At 42.1% G+C, this 17,756-nt stretch overlaps 1 protein-coding gene across 6 annotated transcripts in view; it reads right to left on the reverse strand.

Moving 5' to 3' along the window:
* RBFOX3 (RNA binding fox-1 homolog 3) overlaps positions 1 to 17,756 on the reverse strand; it is a 471,477-nt gene that overhangs the window by 355,755 nt on the left and 97,966 nt on the right. For 2 of the 6 annotated variants that reach the window (XM_072990694.2, XM_078384275.1), the window contains exon 2: positions 11,755 to 11,838. The exons of the other annotated variants lie outside the window; for them this stretch is intronic. The gene's annotated coding sequence lies outside the window, so the exon portion shown is untranslated. The remainder of the gene's footprint in view (positions 1 to 11,754; positions 11,839 to 17,756) is intronic. 6 annotated transcript variants of the gene reach the window in all.

The raw sequence follows: 17,756 nt of genomic DNA on the forward strand, positions 1-17,756 counted from the left end.
TTCCACTGGCAAAGACTGGAGAAATCAAGTACTGAAAGAGAAAGGAATATAACTAGCCAGTCCCCATTGTCTCTGTTCTCTCTCAGTTGTTGTAGAAAAGAAACAATCAGAATTTCAAGGAACTGTCCTGGATCAGAGCTGGTGCACTGCAGCCATTTTGGACTACAATCCTTAATAGCATAGCTAATGGTCAGGGATTATATGTGTTGTGAGCCAGAACAGCTGGAGTGCAATAGGTTGTAAAAACTTGTTCTTCCATTTCAGATCCTAATTCAGAAATAGGAAAGAGCAGCAGGGCTTATTTCAGTCTCATCCCCAAAATGAAAGACTATGCTGCTATGGTGACAGGGCTCTGCTTTTATACCTTAAGTGAAGAAGTCTCTTCCTTCCACAGGGTCATGGGATAAAGGCCTTAATTAATCATGATCATTCTCTCTCTCTCTCTCTCTCTCTCTCTTGAATAGCAACCTAACTCCCTCCAAATTCCTCGCCATGCTGTCCTGATTGGCTCTGTGAAAAGAACAAGGCAGCTGGTACAGCCAGGCCCTGGAGGACTTACCCGGCTCTGTTTAAAGCCTGCGATAAAACCTTCACCAAGGCAGATTCTGCCATAAATCCTCATTCATGATGGAACCATCCCCGAGCTGGCTTGACACTTTAACGAGATCATCAATTCCAGAGCAGCCCAAGTGCACTTGGGCCTGGGGGAAAGGGGAGGGAGGACTCTAGGGGGAGGGCAAATGCTACATTTGGAAGGATAAGGGGGAAAGGGTGTTGAAGTCAACCTTTCCGCTGATTAGCAAAAACTGGTTGTGCCCACTTATAATGGAACCTTGAAAGGGCATAGTATGTCACTTCACAGACAAAGAGTATGCAGGTCAGCTCCCCAAAGTTGAAGGCTTCACTCTTTTGCAGACCTGTTGTTTCACTCTTTCTCAGAGAGACAGAAAGGCCATCAGTGCTTTCAGCACAATTCCTTCCTCACCATTCCAGAACATACCTGTCTGTCTATATCTGCAATTCCTTCTTCTAAAATTGGAAGCCCAAGTAGAATTTGCACCATAGGACCTCCTCCTCAAAAATACAACAATGTTAGCAGGAAATGAAAGCCATATGGGTAGCTGGAGGGACCGGATTGTGAAGTACCCAAACTCCAGTATCATGAGGAAGCCAGGTAAAGAAAAGTAACAGATGAAATCAGGTCTCTCAGGTGAAAGGAGGAGTGTGTGAGTGGACTCATGGCAGACCCTAGATGTTTTGCTGCGTCAGGCATACTGTAAGAGGTCAGCCACTGGCCTCAGTGTAATCTGTATCCTGTGTCTGATGCTGGAATGCTGGAAGTGAGATGGAACAGTTAACTCCTAGTTGGTTATGACTGTTGGAAGTCCACCAAGAACTATTTTAAACACTGGACATTTTAAGGGTGATTGAGTAATGGGAGGGGTAGCTCTTAAGTCTCACTTAAGAGTATGCATTTTTAGGAGTTGAAAGCAATGGGGGCTATATTTTTAGGAGTAGAATTTGCTCTTCCCATCTCCACACCCTAATTTCCTAAAGGCACATTATATCTAAAGAATACAGAAAGACGGGGTTATACTGAAACTGCATCCAACTGACACATTTATATAATAGGGATCTGGAAGGTGACAGAATTGCCTTCTCACAGGATGGATTTGATTTAAGTCATATTGATTAAGTCACAATTTAAAGGAAAAAAATCAGATTTTTTTGGTTGATTTAAAAATAATTTTTAAATTTAAATCGTTATTTAAATCAATTAGATTACAAAAGAATAATAACTGATTTTTATCTGCCCTGCCTTCTGATTAACTTCTGTGCAGCTGCGATCACGCACAGAGCCAGTGTTAACAAACAAGATGTTTTGGGGTAATTAAAGGAGCTCTTAATATTGTACTTTTGTCACTGAGAGCAACCTTAACAGGGCTTTCAAGGTAAGGGAGATACTTAAGGGGTGCTTTTACTAGTTTCACATCCCCAGTGAGTTTCCATGGCTGGCCAGGAATTTGAACCCAGGCCTCCTGAGTCCTAATGCATCACACTGTCCACAACACCACACTGTGTATTTACCTTTGTCACTATCATCCATGCAATAAATTCTGCAATCTTCTTTCGACCATACATATTTTAGCTCCCTGTGTTTCCCTTTACTACTGTTCACAGTAATCCCTCTTCCAAAAGTAACTAATTTTCATTGTACTTCATAGGCTGAAGGTACAATACAGTATAGCATAGGTAGGTAGAGCTAAGACTTACAGGCAGAGCCAAGGGCAGTACCCAGAAGAATACATGTAGGAAAACAAGTAGGAATTCACACATATACCTAACACTTGAGAAACACAGGCAATCCTTGACTCTTTACCTCTAGCAGGCAGGAACAGGCTGGTAAGGGATAGCAATCTTTACCGAATGGACCACCAGCCTTAACTGACCTCTTGGACTAAATATGTAGAGTACATTGTTTAACTTCCCATACACATTAGAAACAGAGTTGTTGGGAGAATAAAGATAAAATTCGTGGTGGCGCTGCAGATTAAACCGCAGAAGCCTCTGTGCTGCAGGGTCAGAAGACCAGCAGTCATAAGATTGAATCCACATGACGGAGTGAGTTCCCGCCACTTGTCCCAGTTCCTGCCAACCTAGCAGTTTGAAAGCATGCAAATGCAAGCAGATAAATAAGTACCACCTTGGTGAGAAGGTAACGGTGTTCCGTGTCTAGTCCCTCTGGCCATGTGACTCATGGAAACTGTCTATGGACAAACGCTGGCTCTATGGCTTGGACACAGGGCACTGCCCCCTAGAGTCGGACACGACTGGACTAAATGTCAAGGGGAACCTTTACCTTAACCTACACATTAGAATCAGAGTTGTTGGGAAAATAAAGATAAAATTCAACATGAATAGGGAGAGACTGCATGGATTATGAAGTGCAGAAGGAATTTACATATTCAAAGATGACATTTCAAATGGCTACCTAGTTTTAAAATATGCATGCCACTGACTTTATAAAGTTTTTTTTGTTTATATATCCTGTTCACAGGATATATAAACACACTGCAGATTAAACACAGACATAAACATACACACAAAAATAGAAAAAGATGACAGAGATTCAGAAGAAAAATGCAGAAGCAATGGAGAAAGACTGCACTGAGGTGCAGCGCTTTCAAGATTTAAAATATATACTTTCTTTTAAGAAAATAGGGAAGTGAATAAAGATACCCCCAGCAGTAATTAAAGAGACAGTGTACAAATCAATGAAGTCACTATAACAAGAATTAATATATTTATATAAAGCTACAGCTCTGCAATTTATCCATTTCCACTTTGACTGGATATAGATTTTTTTAAAAAAATCATTTATGGTATGTACTTAGTAGGGTGTCTTTACAGACCCAGTTGATATCTCTGTTCTCATGATATTACTGTCACAGATAGTGGAATAAACAATTTTTTAAAAAATTAATTAAGCTAACCTTGCAACTTTTAACCCAGAGGTCCAAATGCCATGAACACAGTGACTTGACTTAATTAGATTCTAATGCATCTACCAAGAACCTCAACAGCTTCAGTGGTTTTACTTGTTCTGATCTGCTGGGGCTTTTGTCAGTGGTGAAGATAGCTACAAGCATTTGAGCTGAGGCCAGAAAAAGAAGAAAGAGGAGCAAACTATGGCACCAACAGCAGCTGGGGAAGGAACCCCTTGGTTTTATATTCTGTGGCTTCAGCATGAAAGTGGCATTACTAAACTGAAGTAGCCAGAAACACAATGAAATCTGCATACTGCCTCTTGTGTGTTGGGAGCAGGGAGGAGAGAAAAAAGTACTGTATAGACTAGAGGACACTGGAGACACCTTTATGGAAATGACAAGAGAGGCGGAATTAGAAGAGAGTAGAAACTTTCCATTGGAAACATTTTCTGTATGTTCAGAGGCACTCAAAATATTTCTGGTTATGAATTCTCTACCCCGAATTTACATTAGGAACCACTAACTGCTGCATTTTAGTATTGCACTGGGTTTAGTATTGCACTGGGTCTAACTGGACTAAAGGCATCGTTTCTCTTAAACATTTCAGTAGAGAAAAACAGTCCACAGTTTTTGAACAGTGAGTGAACAACACACTGTAAATCTTGCTGCAATGGTGCAGGCCAGAAGTTAAGAGTGATGCTGATCAGCAACAACAACAAAAACAACAACAACAAATTCCTCAATTAAGCAGGTTATTAGCTCCATGCCTTAGGATAGTATTCTCCAACCTCGAACTTTCCATGTGTGTTTGACAAATCTTTCCATCCCCAACCAGCAATTAGATTGTGGGACTGGTAGTCCCAGGCATGTAGGAAATTTCAGGTTGGAGAAACCAACTTCAAACTACAGAAAGAGCCAATCTGCTGGAATAAAAAACAAAACACCACTATGGAAAACAGTATCAACCATAGTAGCATATTCCCCCCCCCAACATGTATTTTAAAGCTATTCACTTGGACCAGAATCCTATTCTCTTGCATGATCACGTAAGGACAATCATGTTAGCATTATCTCCTCTCTGGCAGGTGCTCCTTCACACCATTAGGCAGGTACAGGCTTTGAAATTAGGGATGCAATCCATCACATGACCGATCACATGAAGGACAACTTGCTGGAGGAGAAAAACTGCTGTGCAATTGTCTTAGCCCTGCAGTTTTTCAATTGAATTTCGTATTTAAAGTTTAACTTAATCCCAGTTCAGTCATTCTGCAATCCAGAATTGTCACATGATTACAGAGAAAAGCTAGCTTTCCCCCCTTCACTCATCGCTTTGCTCAAACTGGCAGCAAAGTGTCTGAACATGAAGGGTCCTGCTCACATGTAGGTTCTACATGCCAGCAAAAACTGCATTTTTTCCAGAGTTCTTGCTTGCATCCAGAGGCATTACATGAGTAGAAACCTCTATTCTACATACACATTGTCACTCATCATGTGAACAAAGCAGCAAGGGAGGGTGGCAAGGCCAGTTTTTCTCCATAACCGTGTTGAAGTTTCTGCATTGAACAGTGACTCAACAGAGCGCCAATGAATGGAAAACTTTACTACTAAACAAAATTAGATAGTTTTGTCTATCAACTAAAATCTGGACTAAGCTTTTTGTAAAATTCCAAATGTTATTATGTACTAGTACTAAGTATTTGCATGCACCTGTCATTTTTCTTGGCAGGAAGTACCTTGCTGATATACATAGCTATATTTGTCCTGGGTGCAAGCAGTTGATTCTGCGGTGGGATGTGGCATTAATCAGGAGAACTGGACAAGGGCAACTGAGGAGGCTTGTTTGATGATTGGGGCTCCCACACCCAAAAGCATGGTGGTGGGTGTTGTGGGGAGAGGGGAGGGGAAAGTAATATTTGAGCAAAGCTCACTGTCCTGCCTTGTGGGGTTGCAGGGGGGGTTAAAACACATGCAGTGGAGCAGCCAGGAGTAGAGTTAACTGACTAAACAATACAAAAGTGCAGCTGATAGCATTACTACACAAGGCCTGTAGTGAGAAATTTGAGTGGGAGGGTGCAGATAAGAATTAGGAGGGATGCATGTGGTGCAAGCACCCTGGCTTCAATAGACCATCCCTCCTATTTTATCACCTGATGGAGCAGATTCATTTTTCCAAACCAAGTGGGGACTTGATTTGGCCTTGGTATGTCAAATAACTGCATATTTTCCCCACAGTTAATCTGCCTCATTTCCCTTCCTTGCACCTAATTCTAGATTTTAAGCTCATGAGGACCCATCCGGGACCTGTCTTCTTGTAGTTTATGCAGTGGTATTGACACCAATGGCGTACATGCAAACATATACATGCCCCAACTAAATAACTACAAGGATGTTACTACTGGGGGTGGGGGTGGATTCCAGCCTGATATCAAAATTTGGTATAAAGGCTATTTCAACAACATCACATCCAAGAAAATCAGTTCTTTCCCAGGGACCATCTCAAAGGCATATTAAAATCGTAATGTTAACTCCTCAAGTGAACTTGGGTTAAGGGAAAATGGAATCCCCAGTAAGCAGTATCACAGACACAAACATAACAAGGCAAACCAGCAAGATTTATAGCATGCCCAGTATAGCCTTCAGAGCTCATTACCCTGGGACCAGCGGGTGACAGCCAGGATTACACTAGCTGTATTTCTGCTTACATTTTACATTTTTTCCATGCCCCCTGCAGCACTGCACGCCCTCCCAACATCTAATCCAGAGAGGCCCCGAAGCCCTCCAGAACAGATTTAAGGGGGGCTTGAAGGCAGGCAGGATAATTCATCCTGTTGTCCAATGAATACCTTTGGAAATAACCCAGTATTTACGCACACTTTGTTTTTATGTTGACATGGGCAAGAACCATTATTGAAATTTAATGGGTGCCTCCTGCCCCTCCTCCCAGACAGGGAAAGGAGAAAAGCACTTTGCTTTCACTCAGGCAAAGCTTTTCAGACAGGGTTTTTTTCTTTTCTTTTTTAAAAGTTTTTTTTTTAAAAAAATAGAAATAAAAATCCTTTTTGAACTCAGCAGCCCCTTTGTTTAGTCCCACACCAGGATTTAATTGAGAACGGATGTCCTTGAATAAATGTAGAAAATGTCCTCATTCCCTGGGAAGTCAGCTTTCAGTTATACAAAAAAATAAAGAAATAATCCATCAGAGCACAAGGGGCATATTCTCTCTCTCTCTCTCTCTCTCTCTCTCTCTGTGTGTGTGTGTGTGTGTGTGTTTGATTTTGTTTGTTTTTTGTTTGTTTCACCAGACAATACGTAGCCATCATGAAGCAGTCCAAGGCCTATTGACACACAAACAAAATTTTCTGCTACAGGCATAAATAAGTTGGGCTCAAGGGAAAAAACTGGATTCTCAACAAAGCAGGAGTGAACCAAGAAGAGGCAAACAAACAGAAGAGACTACGTATATAGATCCTGCTAACAGGAGCAATCAGAGCCATCAGTGTCTAGAACAGGGGCCAGAACTTATCTCGATCTCTGTTATGTCTCCACTAAGAGCCTTTTAATGTCTCACATAGAAATGACTTACTGCCATTCCATTGGACTGAGTAAAATTGGCTAAGAGGGAATGCTGAACGGGGTCAAAAATCTGGCCCCATCCTTGGCATTTTAGAACTCAGTAGCTATGGAGCAAGGCTTGAATCTTTTAGATTAGCTATTCCATTAAACACAAACAATCAAACAAAACCTTTAATAATAGTTAATGAGAGACAGTTAATTTCCATGCCAAAAGAAGAGATGGATCCAGAAGGTGAGCAGCAAAGCATCCTTTGAAGGCACCCAAGTGTCTGGGACACCCCACTCTCTCACACACATACATCCTCTCATAACATCCACCCACTCTCTCTCTCTCTCTCTCTCTCTCTCTCTCTCTCTCTCTAACTTCGATGCATACATACTCACACACACCCATCCCATTCATATCCACCTTATTTCCCCCTTCTCTCTCTCTCTCTCTCTCTCATTTTTCTCTCTCTCACACACATGCACTATCCACCCACATAATGCACACACAAAAACACAGTCTTCTTAGTCTCCTTTCCTCAGCTGATCAATTAGGACAGTGGTTCTCAAATTTAGGTAACCCAGGTGTTCTTGGACTGCAGTTCCCAGAAGACTTCACCACTGTCTGTTTTGCCCAGGGTTTCTGGGAGATGCAGTCCAAGAACACCGGGGTTACCCAAGACTGGGAACCACTGGATTGGGGGGAGGTGAACCATGCTGGGTAGCTCAGTGGTTTAGGTTTCTAGCTATAGAGCCAGAGGTTGGGAGTTCAATTTCGCACTGTGCCTCCTTGACAGGATGATCCATAGTTTCCTTCCAGCTCTGCCATATTATGAAGAGGAGGAGGAGGATTCCTATTAGACATGGGGATGAATAAAAAAACAGATTGCGATATTCGTGAGAAATTGCTGATTCATTAAATATTTGTCCCTTCATATCTGTCAGTTCCAGAAACCCCGACGAATATGAAGGGATGAATATTTCCCCATTTTTATTCATCCCCACAGGATGAATGGCTTTCCCATTCTGCCTACGAACCTGCTGATCAGCCGGACGATAGGTACCCACCCATCCCCACAGCTACACACCTCCACAGCCTATCCCCTGCCCCCTTCGTCTCCCTACCTTAGCCGCTGCCTCCATCCAGTGCCGCCGTGATCCATCGCCGCCTGTGGTGGTGGCCTCCTCAGCTACAGCCTGCAGTAAGGGACACTGGCTGCCCTTTGCAAAGATGATGGTTGTGGCTTCATTTAGGGTAGAGAAGCTGCAGCCTCCGTCTTTGCAAAGGGCAGCCTGGATTCCCTTAAGGCTGGGTAAGGGAATCCTGGCTGCCCTTTGCAAAGATGGAAGCTGCAGCTTCCCTACCCTAAATGAAGCCACAGCCGCCATCTTTGCAAAGGGCAGCCAGTGTCGCGTACTGCAGACCATGGCTGCAGAGGACAGCTGGAGACGGGGCAGCAGTGGTGGTGGTTGCGGCAATTATGGTGGGGGTGGGGGTGGGGTGGCATCAGGAGGGCAGGGTGGTGGTCAGGTTTTTTTTTTTAGACAGCCTCTGGCTGTCTAACCTCCCTTAAAAATCGAGGAATAAATTCATGCTTCATTGGTTCATGGGGGGGAGCTTCATGCTTCGTCAACTTTGACAGATCACGAAGCAGGACAAATTGCCAAAATAGTGATTCCTCCCCATCTCTAATTCCTATTCCCCACTGCAGGCTGAGGAATGTAACCTCTCCTTGTCCAGCATGCTAGAAGGAGAATGGAAAGTTGCTCCTCCAAGCTTCTCACTAATTTGCACTGCAATACTAAACTCCCAAAATTTCTGCATTCTATGTCTGATGAAGAGATGTTGGCATGGATTGGGAGAGAGGCACAAAACCATGCTTGACCAACTGAAATTGCCATAGACAAAGCAAAACTCACTTCCCAGGCGTCCTTTAATTCTCTCAAGGACACAGGGTCACATGTAGCCCCCAACATCCCAGAAGGCCTTTCTCTATTAACAGGCAGGGAAATCTATTGCTCCTGCATCCACACCTTTTTATACTTGGAGGTTAATGTGCTCCCTCCCTGTCCCCCAACAGAGGCCAGTTTTCTAGAAACCCATAAAACTTGCATTCAATCGGCCCTTAGAGGAAGAGAAAGCAGTCACTTGGTTATCACTCTACAGTCAGGAGCATCAATCACAGCGAAAAAGTAGGGGAAAATGACCCAAGAGATGACAGTTTCACATTTGCAGGCAGCCAGATTGTAAGTTAAGTTTTTGTTTTAATCTTCTCTCTCCCTTTCCTTTCCTCCTACCCATATATTCTCTCCCCACAAATGAAATTGCTTCTCTGCTCTATAGGAGAAGAAATTTTCTGTGCATTACTTGCACTATAAAAAAACCACAGAGGAGTTCCTAACTGGTTGCTGTTACTGAAACCTGCACTCGATGGACGAAATCCTGTTGCTTAGTGTACTGTAGTAAGTTGCCCTAGAGTAGACCCATTAAATCTTTGGTGACTCATCTCCTCCATATATTCAACTGATTCATACTGGCCTATTTTGGTTTCAATGATCTACACTAAGCAACAGGGTTTCGGCCAATGAATGCCCCTATCTGTCTGCTGGCCTGTATCATTTCACTTGATTTGTTCGAACGTCAATAAATGAAATACAACAGACCTTCTAATTAGTCATGTTTAGCTTCCAGGAGGTCTGTGGGGAGAAACTTAACAATGGGTATCTGAACTGCAAAACAGCTAAACTATTCCCAGTGCAGTTTTACATAAATGTAATCTCATAGTTACTCAAGATGTTCCATATGCTTTCTTCTCGGAAAACAGTACTATGTATATATGATCCAGTGTCCCATGCTTTAATTAAATTGTAACTTTACTACCTAAAATTGTATGCAAGATGTACAAGATAAAACAATCTAAATGATCTATCAGGCATTCAATGCCAACAGGATGTTTATGATCATATCAACACTGCTAAACCAGCATGGGAGATTCTGACATACAAGCCAGCCAGTGAAAAGCTATTTTTGCCCAAATGTGCAATTAAGATATAGCAGTGATTTATCTGGGCACTATGACAGGAGCAGAAATTTGGAGTAGTGGACCGTAAGAACCTGATTGAGAATGGAGAAGGGGAGCTATTTCCAGAAATTTTGATCAGGTGATGTGTGTTGAATGACATCCAACCTCTATGCATGGCATCCAAACATCTCTCACAGCAGGGTATCCAACAAGACAAAATTACATGACATGGAACATTTCTCACTGGGAAAAAGCAAAGGGACTACAACAAGATCTCTGTTAATAGCATAGATCAAATCTGAACAGCCCCTCTGCAATCACAGTTGCTCCTGTCAAAATGTAATCCTATGCATGCCATCTGAGCCAGGGAGAGGTCCTGCTTAGTGGTGGCATCCCAGCTAATTAAGGCTTTGCCCTGGAAAACCCAGCCAGATTCCACTTTGCTTTTATTTTAGAGCCCAACAAAGGTGTTTTCATATTAATGTTTAATTCCCCCCCCCCCACTGGTTTTACTGTAATTCTATTTGTTTGTAAGCTGCCTCGGGAATCTGCTGAAGGGTAGGGTATAAATAAAAATACATTAATAAATGCCTATTAAGGAGTATGCTCTATTGATTTATGAGGCTTTCTTAATAGTTTCAGCCACTATGCTACGCTGGCTCAGAAAGCAGATACTGTACATTATTTTGGCAAATGTCATTCCACTGTGATGATATGACATTATGTTTGCATGATTATACAGTACTTGAAGTCTTATATTAAACTTTGAAAGCCTTGTTATGTGTGGCGTTTCTTGTTTTGTTTTATTCAACAGTAGATTCACTGGAGACCAGACTGATGAACAGAAAGAGAACTTAGTTCAGAACATATCCCATAACTATTCGGTGCCACAGGTGCCTGGGGAAATCAGAACTTCTCCTCAGAATTGGCCAGTCCACTTTCTGCATGCCACACAACACACACAATTGTCATTGTTCACATCATACCAATCATGGAAGTAGTCCAACTGGACCACTTCAGTGAGAAGGCAGGATGACAAGGCTCCCCGCTCAGCGGCTGAGCAGTCGGCTGTGTGGGGAAGCACTGGTTGGACTACTGTCACAATTGGTGTGATGTGAACAATGACAATTGTGTGCAGAGAGGCAGGGAAGCGCTGTCCGAGCTACTTCTGCCATTGATGTGATGCGAACGATGATGGCCGCACGTGCTGGAAGGTGAATGTTAAGTGGACCAATCTGTTCTTGGTTGGTTTCCCCAGGCACCCATTGTGCTGATATTCGTATTTGTATCTCAAGGGGTACACATACTAATATACCATCTCTAGATATAATTGAAGCTAGGCATTATGCCCCTTCCTATTTAGCACTTTGGACTAGGGGTTTAGATATCAAGCTTCAGGAAGAAATTGGATTTTTTTAGTCATTAGTTACAGTTTCTCATTACATTGGTGGAAGAGGAAAGGAATGTTACATGCTAGCTCATGATGCCTCTTGCAAAGGAGATGTGAAGATAATGTGTTTTGTATTACATGATATCCTTTTTTGTTTTAAGTAACTAACAGCAGCTATCTTAAGTACTATTGAGAAATAGGAAAATTAAGAGTTGCTTTTAAAAATTGCAATGACAGTGGCAACTAGCTACTTTTGGGAGGTGGGACCTCTGGAACAACAACTGTAACTACTTACCTTTTATGTCATTTTCCAAACTTTGGGGTGTTACCGCAATAGTACATAAGAGTTTCATCAGATCCATCCCCATGCATTTAAGAACTGAAAACAAAGAATGGTGTTACAGTTTAAGTTTTGTAGCCACAACCACAAAACGAAGACCTGGAGGAAAAAAACTCAGCTTGTGGCAAATTAGTTTCTACTAGCATAGTTATTGTGGATAATGAGACAGCAGCAGAGACTAGGCAATGAAAATTTAGGAAGCTGCCTTGTACTGAGCCAGACCTTCAGTTCCCTTAAAACAGTACTGTCCACACTAACTAGGAGTGGCTGTCCAAGATTTCAGGCAATTTTTCCCCAGTTCGTCTCAAAACCTTCTATATGCAAAGTGCATACTCTACCATCAAAGTACGGGCCCCTCCCTCAAAGCATAGTTTATGCTTTTGCTTTTACCAATCACAAAATTAGTGAGCCTTAGGCTAGTGCAATGTGAAGCTTACTTCCACCCAGTCTCTGCTCCCAGCACATCTTGCGGTTGGGGTGCCACTGTCTACGAAATGAACAGTTTTTATCTAGTTTCTTTCTCAGAGGAGAAAAATGGGATCACTTTGTTTTGGTTTTGCCTACCTTTGAGGGCAAAGGTATTATTGAAAAATGCTTATTACTGACTTTTTTCCTGTGATATGAATATAAATCTCTGTTTGATTCCCCCCTGTATGAATGGCTCAACTCATACTCTTTCTTAATCTTGATCCCCTAAATATTGTTGGAAAACCACTGCCATCCACAATTACCAAAAGCCATACTGCCTAGGTCAGTGGAGGCAAACATTTTTCAGCTTGAGTGCCCAAAATGAGGGGATGGGGAAGAAACCAGTGGCTGCCGTGCCGCCCAGAAGACCGGAACTGGAACAGGAAGTGGCAGTTTCAGAGGGAATCATGGGGATGGACAGGAAGTTAAAGGGGGGAATCATGGGGACGGACAGAATGTTAAAGAACCCAGAACAGGAAGAGAAAGGGGGAATCCCAGCTGCAGCCATTTCAAAAGATTTGTTTCCAGAAGGGTGGGTGGGGTGGCCGCTCACTCGCATGCCAGAAGAAAGGGCTTCGCGTGCCAGATGTGGCACGTGTGCCATAGGTTCGCCATCATTGGCCTAGGTGATGGGAAATGTAGTTCAACAGCATCTAGAAAACCAACATGGAGAATACAGACTGGCTTAACCCACCACAAGACAGCAGAGCTATTGTGTACATATCCCGCTATCAGAGAACCATAGTAACAACTAAAATAAACTGAGTTAGCCAGCTGAGTTAGTTTTGGGCTAATGGGAGGGTAGCTCAGTTTAAATCTTTAGTTAGACTTAGGTCCTGGTTATAATGGTAAAAGAACTGGTATTTGAATCATGTTTAGCTGCAACTGCATCAATGTTAAAAAAAAAAACTGAGCACATGATACACAGTGGATCTCATTTTCCCTCCCCTGGACTTGCATTATTCTCTTTGGAAGTGCATCATTTAACCTCCTCCTTAAACTATGCAGCAAATGCTAGAAATAAGGTAAACATATCCCCACTGATGTTAACTTACTGCATTGAAATAAACCCTGAGAAGTAGCACAGGTGACTGCAAAGGTCTCCCTGCTGCAGCCCCCACGGTCCCTTCACCCCACTTCATTCCTCAGGTGAAGGTGGCAGAGTCTGAGAAGCAAATGTGGTGGGCAGACTCTCCACCCTCTCCCTTCTAAGCAGTTTGCCTCCCAGAGGGGAGATAAGGAGAAGGAAGACCTTACATACTCCAACCTTAAGCCTGGTGTTGGTATAAATCTTGGGAAATCCTTCTGAGAGGAAGTGCTTTCGAAGTTGTTGCTGGTTCAGTTCTAGATGGGATGAAGAAAAACCCATGTTGCGCCTTTGAGTTAACACTGGGGCACCAACCATGACTTCCCACACAACAGATTCTGTCAAATCTCTATGCAGCTGCTCTCTTTATACCCTCAGCCATCCTAACCTTGCAGGGCTGATCTCACAGTTTGTGGGGTGGGTGGAATCTGGGAGATCTTTATCTATTTTCTGTAGAAATGCTGCCTGCTTGAGAATAAGGTATGTGCAGATTTACCCTTAAGAATTTTTTGTACTCATCTGGATGCTGAAAAGAAAGGAAGTTCCCTCACTTTCTATGTTGCATCCTTATGATGAAGCCAATTCAGAAATTCCACTAAGTACAGTGGGACATACTCCTGGGTAAGCAGATCTGGCATTGCAGTAAATTAGTTATGAGTACTTAGTTTGCAAGACCTAAGCAAGGTTGTTAATGGTAAGATCTTTTGGAAATCATTAATTCACAGAGTCGCCATAAGTTGGAAACCACATGATGGCATATAATAAGAACATTTAACATGGGTGAGAAGGAGTCATAGTGCACTTAAGGCAGCAATTTATGTAACGGGCTTAGTTTCTATGGTAAAATGAGTCTAAAAGTGCAATCTACTTAGAAGCTTTACACAGGCAAGTGTCTTTTAATCGCAGTCTCCCTCCCTCCACACATATTTTCTTTTAAAAATAAATAATGTCTGAAGTAATATAAGCAGGTTCTGTGGAAAACAGATAAGACTATAAATGTAACAAACAAACAAATAAACCTATACATGAGAGTCAAAACAAAGTGGGATTTTAAAAGGACAAGTAGGATAGTGGGGTGGGTGGGAATTGAGTTTTTCAAAAGCACTTGTAGGTATTTCCTTTTGTTCAAAACTCGAAACAGGGATGGGATGAGTAAAATAATGGATCAGACTTCTCTACTTTTTCTGACAAGGCTTTATTTTAGTCACTTAGCTTAAAAAGCAAGTTTGGAAAACTCAGCAGTGGCCAGAGGATTGGAAAAGATCAGTTTTCATCCCAATCCCAAAGAAAGGCAGTGCCAAAGAATGCTCCAACTACCGTACAATTGCACTCATTTCACATGCTAGCAAGGTTATGCTCAAAATCCTACAAGGTAGGCTTCAGCAGTATGTGGACCGAGAACTCCCAGAAGTACAAGCTGGATTCCGAAGGGGCAGAGGAACTAGAGACCAAATTGCTAACATGTGCTGGATTATAGAGAAACTCAGAGAGTCCAGAAAAATATCTACTTCTGCTTCATTGAATACACAAAAGCCTTTGACTGTGTCGACCACAACAAACTACGACAAGTCCTTAAAGAAATGGGAGTGCCTCACCACCTTATCTATCTTCTGAGAAATCTATATGTGGAACAGGAAGCCACAGTTAGAACTGGACATGGAACAACTGATTGGTTCAAAATTGGGAAAGGAGTACTACAAGGCTGTATATTCTCTCCCTGCTTATTTAACTTATATGCAGAATACATCATGCGAAAGGCTGGACTGGAGGAATCCCAAACTGGAATTCAGATTGCCAGAAGAAATATCAACAGCCTCAGATATGCAGATGATACCACTCTGATGGCAGAAAGTGAGGAGGAATTAAAGAACCTCTTAATGAGGGTGAAAGAGGAGAGAACAAAAAATAGTCTGAAGCTTAACATCAAAAAAACTAAGATCATGGCCACTGGTCCCATCACCTCCTGGCAAATGAAAGGGAAAGATATGGAGGCAGTGACAGATTTTACTTTTTTGGGCTCCATGATCACTGCATATGGTGACAGCAGCCACAAAATTAAAAGACACCTGCTTCTTGGGAGGAAAGCAATGACAAACCTCAACAGCATCTTAAAAAGCAGAGACATCACCTTGCCGACAAAGGTCCTCATAGTCAAAAGCTATGGTTTTTCCAGTAGCGATGTATGGAATTGAGAGCTGGACCATAAAGAAGGCTGACCGCTGAAGAATTGATGCTTTTGAATTGTGGTGCTGGAGGAAGCTCTTGAGAGTCCCTGGATTGCAAGGAGAACAAACCTATCTGTTGTGAAGGAAATCAACCCTGAATGCTCACTGGAAGGACAGATCCGGAAACTGAGGCTCCAATACTTTGGCCATCTCATGAGAAGAGAAGACTCCCTGGAAAAGACGCTGATGTTGGGAAAGTGTGAAGGCAAGAGGAGAAGGGGATGACAGAGGACGAGATAGTGGGACAATGTCATTGAAGCTACCAGAATGAATTTGACTCAATTCCAGGAGGCAGTGGAAAACAGGTGTGCTCTTGTCCATGGGGTCACAAAGAGTCGGACACAACTTAATGACTAAAGAACAACAACAAATTTTAAAAAATTTCCCCATCCAACTTAAACTTGAATTAGATTTTGGGACTTATTCAGATGAAACTGAACTGTTAACACTTAACACTTATTTAGTGATTTTCCCATCTATGACCACCACACTAACTTGCTGGATCTCTGGCTTCAGAAAATAAATGGAGTCCAGCCTGTTCAGTAATTAAGCAGGAAACTACCGGTGGATACTAGGGATCCAAGGCAGGGCTGGGAGAGTATCCTACTCCATATCTTAGATAGCCACTACCAGTGACAATCCACAATACTAGGAGAGATGTACCAGTGATATAACTCTGTTTAAGGCAGTTCCCAATGTCCCTAAATAGTGTGGTTAATTCCAATTCCCTTTTTCCTTTCTGTCACCCCTGATGTTAAAAAATAAAAAAAATGAAAAAAAGTGTGGTTTTGTAGTTTTGTAGTGTGTTTTTTCCCCTGTGCAGTATTTTTGTTTACAAAGGTATTTAAACAAATAAATCTGTTTACTGGACCCTCCACACACACCCTTACCAGCCTTACTGGCCGTAGCAGATACATTTTATTCCATCAAAATGTTAGTTAGCATTGTAGGACACTTGCTGCTGAATGTCTGTTTTTCTCTTGTGATCATTCCAGGACTCTGCTGTAAGTCATCTCCAGCCTCTGTTTCAGCTGTACTGATTCACAAGCAGCCACCCGAAGATGAACCATTTAACTGAGGAGACAGAAACTCCGACTGACATGAAAGGAAACAACAGCAAGATATTTCCACATCAAAGGCTTCAGCTGTGTTTAGGACACCACCTGCCGCTCCCTCATTCTCAGCTCTCCTTGTGTATAACTGATTGAGGAAATGCCCTCTCTCTCTCTTTCTCTCTCTCAGTACATGAGACTGTAGGCACAAAGTGAAGCACTTCCACCCCAAGGAAACAGCTAACATTCTGTGCCATAGGACATTGTTTGTTTCTACAACACACCAGCGATCAGTGCCGTGACAAAAGCTGTTGGGTTATTAATTGTATTTTAAGTAGGAGCGCAGGAAGCAGTTATATAGGCACTGTTTCTTTTTTAACTCTGACAAAATGTGTGTGTGTTGTTGTTGTTGTTTTTTACTTTAGGGAGCAAGGTTTGAAAGCAAAACCTACTGGAGAAGCTGAGGCATCAAAACAAGTGTATCCATATTCTGCCTGCACTACAAAATGGAAAGGAGTGTGGGCTATTCTTAGGAAGCATGAGACTTGTCAAATGCAAACCTGACTATGGCACTCAAGGAGTATGAACATGTCTTCTTCATTCTAAAACAGGGTAGCTGCGGCTGAACAATTGGGCCAGCCTTGCTTTTAGGATGAATGAACTCCACATCACCAACTATTCCTCAAAAAGAATATAATCGAGTACTGTAGTTCAAAACCAAACAAGAAACTTATGAAGACTGGGGCTGAATGATCTATTCACAGGAAATATGAGTTACATCTTAAAACGAGAAGTATTTACTTTGGGGAAACAGAAAATAATATCATACATATAAGAAAAGCTTTAAAATGCATACTAGCATATTATTGTCTAACATCTAATATTAAATGCTAAGAAGCAGGACGTAAACCTGGCAGTTGCATTTCTAGAATTGTTAGCCCATTCTGAGTGAGTACAAATTCATTTCAAGTTCTAACGCTGAGTTGCAGTATTCCCAGAAAAGATAAGACACTGTTTCACTTAGCAGCACAGGTCAGTACAAGAATAATTTCTAAATTTTCTTTTTCAGTCCACTGAAAACTCATATTGTGGCATAAGCCTATGAAGCAAGACACTCTGTCAAGA

Source organism: Pogona vitticeps, chromosome 2 (genome assembly GCF_051106095.1).
Source record: "Pogona vitticeps strain Pit_001003342236 chromosome 2, PviZW2.1, whole genome shotgun sequence".
NCBI lineage: Eukaryota > Metazoa > Chordata > Lepidosauria > Squamata > Agamidae > Pogona > Pogona vitticeps.